At 32.2% G+C, this 8,949-nt stretch overlaps 1 pseudogene; it reads right to left on the bottom strand.

The window, feature by feature from the left end:
• Positions 1-6,329: 6,329 nt before the first annotated feature.
• Positions 6,330-7,876, bottom strand: LOC120071947 (annotated as a pseudogene).
• Positions 7,877-8,949: the final 1,073 nt, after the last annotated feature.

Here is an 8,949-nt window from a genome sequence, read left to right as displayed (position 1 = left end):
AGAGGACTCATATCCCATAGACCCAAACTCTCTAGGTGACTCTCATTAAGTTTAGCTGTAAGGGTCTTTGTAAATTGATCAACAACATTATGCTCCGAAGCAATCTTCATGATGATCACGTCTCCTCTGAAGGAAATCGAACACAGGATTTCTATGAGAAGCGAAAAATAGATCATTCCAAATTACAATCATGAATGAACATTATAAATTACAGTCGTATACTCAAACAAATGGTTATGCAATCCTTAAAGAAATTACAGCATGATAACTAAAAATGAACAAGGAAAATGCTACGAACATTTGTAGACTCGTCTCCACGCTTCTTGCTCACGAACGCTCGAACACAACAATCTCAAATGCTCGAACAACAAGACCGCAACATTGCACGAACACTTTGCGCTCGAACTCAGCAATCGTCTGGGTCACAAAGTCCCCAACAGCACGAACGGCCTCCACAGAACCTTGACGGTGTCGAGTTGAGTATGACACCACCAAGAAGGTTACCTTGGTATTCTCGGTGTGAGAATTCAGAGGGTGGGCTCTGTGTAAACTTGGAATGAGGCAGACGAAGGAGGAGATAACAATCCTGTACACGATTGAGCAAGTGGGAGAAGGCTGAAACCTATCGTATAGGTCAATGCCCAATCGTTTAGCAAAAGTTAAGCGATCGTTTAGCTCATCGCTTAGTACAGTGTCTATCGCTTACAAAACACTACATGACCGTCTAGCTCGATTAAGCTATCGCTTTGTAAATCTTTATTTACTTGATAGCTTCCGTGAGATGTTTTCCGAGAGAAAATCTCTAAATTACTTTTGAAAAACTTACTAAAATTAGGAAAATAATTTTCCTTTTATCTCACGATTACCATGAACCACCAATAACCTTCCACTCAATTAGTTATTAGAGAAAAAGATTTAATTATCCAATAATTAATATTATTATAAATATAAATGATAACCAACTTATCATACTATATTTATAACCTATAGTTTTAATATTTCATCTCATGAAACATATAAACCATAGCTTTTTTTTCTATTCCATGGTGCTTAATGTAAATCTCATTTACATTAATCCTCCACTAGATGTATCTCATACACCATACCGACCATATCATATATAATCGAATTACTTCTTGTCAATTTGAACATTTTAAATCAACACCAAGAACTGATCCTCAACTGAATCCATTGAGCTACCAAAAAGACCTTATGGACCTGTAGCTCGAAGCTCCAACGGTACATGAATAACTAGCTAAACTCTTTAGTCACTGGATCCACCATCCGTTAACTGCTAGACACTCCATTAAAGACCGATAACTGAACTCTCCTTACACAGATATATTATATGTCCATCTTAACCAATCATTAGTATGACAACCCTTCATAGATCGCTTATAAGTACAACTGGGCCAATAACTGTTATGTCCATGTAGTTACATCTAACTTCTTAAGTACCACTGATCCCTTTAATGAACATAAGCCATAGTCCTACTATGATTGAGTTCTCTCTTCCAAAGAGAAGCTGTGGCTACTATGTTCAAGCCCCAGAATCAGCCCTTTAGGGAGCAATCTCTCTACTTATCCTTGCTTCGGGAATAGGGTGAGTTCCATCTTGTGGATTGAGTTCCCAGCTCCCAGATCAAACAAGTCCCCAAAAAGGTAGGCATGTTGAGTTGACAATCTGGCCACTCTTACCCATACTAATCAAAGGACTGCCCTCAAAGGAAGGAGTTCCCAAAACACTCAGGATTGAGGCCATGTCACCTATGGTCGTTTAGGTGACATGTAAGTCTCTAGTATCAACAGCACTATATACAGAGTCTAGTCATCTCGTGGTTCGGGTCTTATACAAACTCTTTGTATAGGACACCCCCGCTTGCATGTCTCCACATGAATGGTCAGGATTTACCATCTGTAGTAGTTTACAACACTTGCAAACCTCTACAAAGCAGACCGTATCCGTAGTGTTACCAAGATCAGGTATCCTACCTTAATCCTTATACTACAGACCTATTTAGGTTATCAATTAAGGCATGATCCACTTGTATATCACATATACATGCTTAAGTTCACATAAGATAATCAAGGAGCTTTGTTCATTGGATATGAGTAAATGCCAGAATTAAATAAAAATTATTTTATTCATCAAATAATGTGTATCTTTACAAAACAACGAGACTTCAGGAGAATTAGGACACCAATCCCAACATTCTCGTTGCACAATCTCCCGTATGAGATGATATTTACACCTGATATGTTTTCCTCTCTTGTGGTTCCGAGGTTCCTTGGAGTTTTCCACAGCACCAACATTATCACAGTATGAGGTGATCGACATTGACATATTTAGAACCACTTCTAAGTCTGTCAAAAACTTCCTGAGCCAGACAGCTTCTTTTGCAGCTTCACAAGCAGTTACATACTTTGTTTCCATGGTAGAGTTAGCAATATAACCTTCATTGATGCTATGTCATACTATAGTCCCTTCGTTAAGAGTGAACATTGATTTTGACGTGGATTTCCTAAAATCATTAATAGTCTGAAAATTAAGAGTCAATATATCCCATAAGGATCAAATCCTTAGCACCATACACAAGCATATAGTTTCTCATTCTCCTAAGATACTTAAAATATTTTCAATTGCCACCCAATGATCAAATCTTGGATTGGATTGATATCTACTAATTATTCCCACTGCATAGAAAATATCTGACCTAGTACACAACATGGCATATGTGAGGATACCTACTGTAGATGCATAGGGAATCTATCTCATCTTCTCAACCTCTTGAGGTGTCTTAGGACACTGGTCCGTAGATAAGATGATTCCATGTTTAAAAGGTAATAAACTCTTCTTGAAATTCTGTATCGAATATCTGACAAGCATTTTATCGATGTATGATGCCTGAGATGAGGCTAGAATTTTGTTCTTACAATCTCTAGTGATTTGGTTCTCTAGAACAAACTGTATTTCACCCAAATCTTTTATTTGGAATTGAACAGTTAACCATTTCTTAACCTCAGTCAATAATCGTACATCATTCCGAATGAGTAGGATATCATCCACATACGATACTAAGAAAGCTAATGAACTGTTGATGATTTTCTTGTATACACAAAGTTCGTCAATATTCTGGTCAAAGTCATAAGATTTGATTGCAGTACTAAATATTATATTTCAAGATCGAGATGCTTGCATCAATCCATAGATAGACCGGTTAAGCTTGCAAACCTTTTACTCTTGACCCTGGGCAATGAATCCCTCTAATTGTTTCATGTAGACATTCACATCAAGATTACCATGACAAAAGGTAGTCTTTATGTCAATTTTCCATATTTCATAGTCATAATAAATGACAATAAACAAAAGAATACGGATAGACTTTAACATGACAATAGGTGAGAAAGTTTCATCATAATCCACTCCTTCAACCTGGGTATAACCTTTTGCCACTAGTCTAGCCTTAAAGTTTGACACCTTTCCATCTACTCCTCTTTTCCTCTTATAGATCCATTTATAACCTATAAGTTTTACCCTAGACTTGATTGAAGTACATGGACTCTATCTCAAGATTCATGGCTTTAATCCATTCATCTTTATCCATAGCACCTTTACCTAGTTATAGGTCAATGGATCATTGACGTCATCATCTGGCATGATGGCTTGAGTTTCTGTAATACCCAAATAGCAGGTAGATTAGGTAACAACATTCCCACTACTTCAAGACTCGTCAACTCTTGAGAAGGATGTGTTTGACTAGACGAAGCAACATCAACACTACTCGTTGAAGTGCTAGGTTCTTCAACAACTTTTGTTGAAGTTTTGAGTAGTTTCATTGGAAAACTCATTCAATACGATTTTGCTTCTTAGTTTATGCTCCTTAATGTTGTCTTCCTCTAAGAAAGTAGCATTTGTCGATACAAATATTTTATTCTCTCTTGGATCATAAAAGAGATCACCTCTTGTTTTTTTGAATAGCCTACAAATAAGAATAACTTCAAACGTGGTTCCAATTTCTTTGGGCTAGCCACTAGTTCATGGATTAGACACCCATGTCGCCACATGCCTCAGACGTCATGGAGTGGCCGACATCCTTAAAAATAGTTAATTTTAAAAAAATAAAATGGAGTCGTTACCAATCTTTTTTATGATGTGATTGGACACCAAAATAAAATGAGTAAATTTTAATTAAAAAAATGGTCTGTAAAAACTAGATTTGAGTTCAGGTTGTTTGTGTATGGGGAAGTTGTTAGCACCCCAAAACACCTTTTAGAAAACGACGGCCAAATTAAATTTGAAATCTTGAATTTCTTTATTCCTTAAATAAATTGGTTTGAGAACCAAAAGTTTAGAAACAAATGTCTTATCATGTCCCTCATTCTTTCCAATATTTTTTGAAGTAATGATCCCTAAGATATATGGAATAAACTTCCATCAATTAGGCTACGGTGGAATTGAGGAATAATTTCTCACCTCAAGAATATGAGAAAATATTACCATTTCTTAAAATCCGTCACAAGAATAGCCTTTAATAAGGAATTTTTGTTTTTGAAATATTAAATAAATTCATTTTTTCTTAGGATCATATCTCGAACTCTCAAAGCTATGATTCCTCACCTCAAAAATTTTAGAAAATCGGACTCCCAAATTTTCTTGATCCCGTCGTAGGATTTTATTTTTATTTTTTTTATAAAGAAATAACCATAAAAACAATTTATTAGAAAAGTGGTCAGAAATTTTTTTGAAATAATATATTATTTTTATTTTATGTTTAAACACACAAAAAGTCTAATTTAAGGTAAATTTTTAAATGACTTAAAAGAAAAGTTTATGAAAAGATTTAAAAGAATTGGAAATATTTTAATTGAAAATCAAATAATAATTAATGTGAACATTATGTAAGCAAAACATAATTTAAGAAATTAAAATTATGAACTAAATAAATATAAAAAAACATATTAAAAAATTTATGAAAATATATTGGATATCGATATCAGACTCCCAAATAATTGATTCCCCACCTCAAGAACTTTAGGAAATCGGATTATCAAATTTCATAGATTCTGTCGTAAGAATTTCTTAGAATGTAAATGAGCATTAATAATATTAGTATAATGACATTTATAACATAACATGAAAAATATTGAAATAATAATACAATAAAATATTGGAAAATAAAAGGACTAAATGCACTATGTAAAATAAAATGAATAAATATTAATATAAATAGAGTACATAAATAGAGACATGAAAAAAACTATATCTAAAAAAAGGAAAGAAAAAAAATGGAAAATAGTGGATGGTGAAGTGGGCAGTGGGTTCTGCCACTGCCATTGAAAAAAAGAAATGTTAAAAATTAAAAATTGATGGGATAAGTGGCAACCCCTGATCATGGTTAAATTAAGTGGATAAAAATATATCTACAGTGAAGAAAGTGCAACTACTGGGCGTTAGAGGAGCATCGAGCATCTCGATAGTTAACGAATGTTGGTTAATTCAGTTAAAAAAGTTTAGTAGGTTAATCTCAGATTGTTGGAGCTCATGATCTATAATTTCATTAGTTTCCTCTACTAGCTCATAAATGGACTAAACCTTAGATTAATGTATTAAGAGAATTTGAAATATTCAAATTCGATTCAGGGAATTATTAACTATATACGATATAATTAAATGTTTAATTATAAAATTAAACAGATTGGAGAATTGGGAATATTTAAATATGATTTAAATATTGTATACATGAATAGGGATTCATGTTTGGGATATGTGTTTCATTAATTTAATATTTGACATTAAATTAATTTAAATTTTGATTAAACTATTTAATTAATTATTAATAAATTAATTTTATTTTAAATTAAAGAAAATTCAAGTTAATTATGACTTTTCAGAAATTTATTTAAATTAAATAGAATATAAAATTTGAAAGTGGAAAGTTCCCACATTTCTAATTTTATCTTAATTCAACACCTATTTTCCATTATTTATTTGTTTTTTTTGTGTTTTCGAAATCAATTTCTCTTGTATTTCATTTGCATGATTTTGATCCATAAATATGTAAGTTTAATTACTGGAACAACTCCATGCAAAATAGAAAATTGATGAAGAAATTGTGATTTTTCTCTGCAACACATGAAAGTTCTCTAAATCCCAAAAAATCCTTCAAATTTCATCAAATTTGGATCCCACAATTCATTATAATGTCAGAGTATAGTAGAGAAGATCCTTGTGGTAGTCTACAACAAGTTCGTGAGGAGATTTTCATCAGTGGATTAGATTAATAAAGAGTTCTACAAAGGTTGTACTCTAAACCCTAATTTCTGGAAAACTATGAATATGCATGCTTATTTGCTAAAATTGATGTTGTTATAGTACTTATGATCCTAATTGCTTCCGCATGTTGAATGTCAACACCATTAACCACAATAGGCTTTCTCTCTGAACTATTGGTATCCAAAAAGGGGTTGAGAAATAGAAAAGTGGTTCCGACCACTGGCACAATTTCACCTGTTGGGATGAGCTCGCTGTCGACTAGAGTTATGCTTGAGGCGAAGAGTTTGATTTTGTGAGATAGAATGTCGTCGTTTGAATGGCCGTCTAGATTCAGTAAGAGTGTTGGGCCAGGTTTACTGGGGTTAGTTTGTTTATGGATTTTGTTTCCAATTTTACTCTTAATTTGTTTGTTTCGATGAACATGTAAGTTACTGAAACTCGAAGATCGCCGGGAAACCCTTTTTACACAAAAACCAAACAAAACCCTCCATTTCTTCATTGTAATCCTTTAATTTAGGATTTACGATTTAGAGTCCGACCTTGTTCACCATCGAAACTGTCATGGGTAAATGTAATGTGGCTGTCCTTCACATAACTCGCCGCCTTCCATATCACATCTCCGAACCCTTTCTTCCCACCTTCATAGTCAAATAAAAAATGCTTGAAAAATCTCAATATAAAATCAATTTTCTTAGCATTTTGATTACTTTTAAATGTTCATGAATTTGAGTTAACTACTTATTAAGTAATGTAAACAATTTGAGTCATTTGGAGTTCTCAAATTCCAGACCCAAGATAGAAAAGCACATGTCATTACAGGGCAGTTAATAGATGACGGCAAATAGGTGACAGTAGGAGTTTAACCAAGAAATAAATGACGATGAATAGATGACAATACAAGTTAACTAGTGAATAGATGTCGATCGATAGGTTTCTGTAGAACTTAACTATGTTTAATTTGGCCATATAAATCAAATGTAGTGTCATACGCTATGAAAAAGATGAATCCACAATTAGAGAGGAAAACATTGGGGGAGAGAAAAGGGAAGAAAAAAGTGTTTTGATCGATGAAATATACCATGGAGAAAATTCCTTCCATCATTAGGAGTGAGTTTATAAAAAACACCATCGATACCAAATTGAGCCCCTCCAATTCTATTTGTTACACGTCCAACAATGTTTCCAAAGTAGGTAGTATCATTCTATCAAAACAAATGCATAAATAAATCATATCCTTTTATTCATTTTTCTCTTTTATACCAGAAAATCACAATAAAAAACGCAATTATCTCACTCGAAAATCATCAATTGAAGGGAAAGAAAGAACAATATCATCCAACTTTCCTAAAACAAATAAACGAAAAAAAGTCAGAATATATCATAATGTGTTGAATGCAAATATAAATGAGCAAGGTAGAAAAAACAAAAACAGAACAAACCATTTTTATCAGGGAGAATAACAAAGAGAATGGTAGCACTATAATTGGTAAATTTAATAGAAAAATCTCCCCTTCTCAGTTCATAAACTCCCACTTCATTTCCATTAGCAAATCCAATGGCTGCAATTACTAAGAGAAAGATGAATGGAAGAACTTTGGCCATTTTGAAGAATAGAACAATGTGTCTTGATGGGTTAAACTTAAACTCAAAGGATATTTATGTAGCTAGATAGAGAGATGCATCTAATTTTGAGAGAAGGAGAAGATAAAGTTTGTTGATTTTCTTAACCATTTTGTAGATTTGGGATAGAAACAAAATCAAGTTTGAGTTTTTATTTTTCAAATGGGTTTTCTTTTTTTTTTTTTTTTGGTTGAAATTTTAATCTACTTTGACCTATTCTTTCTCGCTTTTCTATTCAGTTTGTATTTGCCATATATGTTTTAACTGAGATAAAACATTTTCCATAAAAGAAATTGAGATGTGTCTGATCTTTTATTAATATCCCTAGTTTAGTTGGACTTTATCTTAAGTTATTTATATACATAAATTGTTGTTATAAGAACTTGAGATATGGTTTTTTTTTTTTTTTTTTTTTCATTTTTTCTATTTTCTTTCTTTGCTTCAATGTTCTGGAATATGATATCTAAGATATGAACATGGTACCTAAGATACGATTTTAAATTCTAGGAAACTTTTAAAGACTCTCTGGAAAAATCAAAATCAAGATCTTGAAAATGATAAATGAGTAAAACCTGACAGTATAACTCAACAATTGATCAACATATATTTCGTTGGCCTTCAACTAATAGGTTAATATTATGGCATATTAGACACAAAATTAAAAGTTTATAAACCTATTAAAACACTTTAAAACTTGAGGACTTATTAAATACAACTCTAGTTTAGGAACTTGTAATTTAACCTGTTAACACATGACTAAATGAGATTAGAACCCATGTTTAAAATGTTGATATCGACGGAAATATCAAAATCTCAGTTTTTTGAAAATGTAGATACATATTTATGGAAAGTTATAATAATAAATTATTTCTTTTAAGTACAATAGGCGTTGGAGAATTCAAATCACATATCTCATGGTCAATAACACTATCGTATTATGCTAGTTTTGGCATAATAACAAAATTTTAAAAATAATAAATTGGTAAATAAATATTTTATTTTTTTTTAAAAAGTTAAATGTTTATTATTGATTTTATATTCATATTAGTGACATT

The sequence above is a fragment of the Benincasa hispida genome, chromosome 2, assembly GCF_009727055.1.
Source record: "Benincasa hispida cultivar B227 chromosome 2, ASM972705v1, whole genome shotgun sequence".
NCBI classification, from domain to species: domain Eukaryota; kingdom Viridiplantae; phylum Streptophyta; class Magnoliopsida; order Cucurbitales; family Cucurbitaceae; genus Benincasa; species Benincasa hispida.
This window is presented reverse-complemented; position numbering and strand designations above follow the sequence as displayed.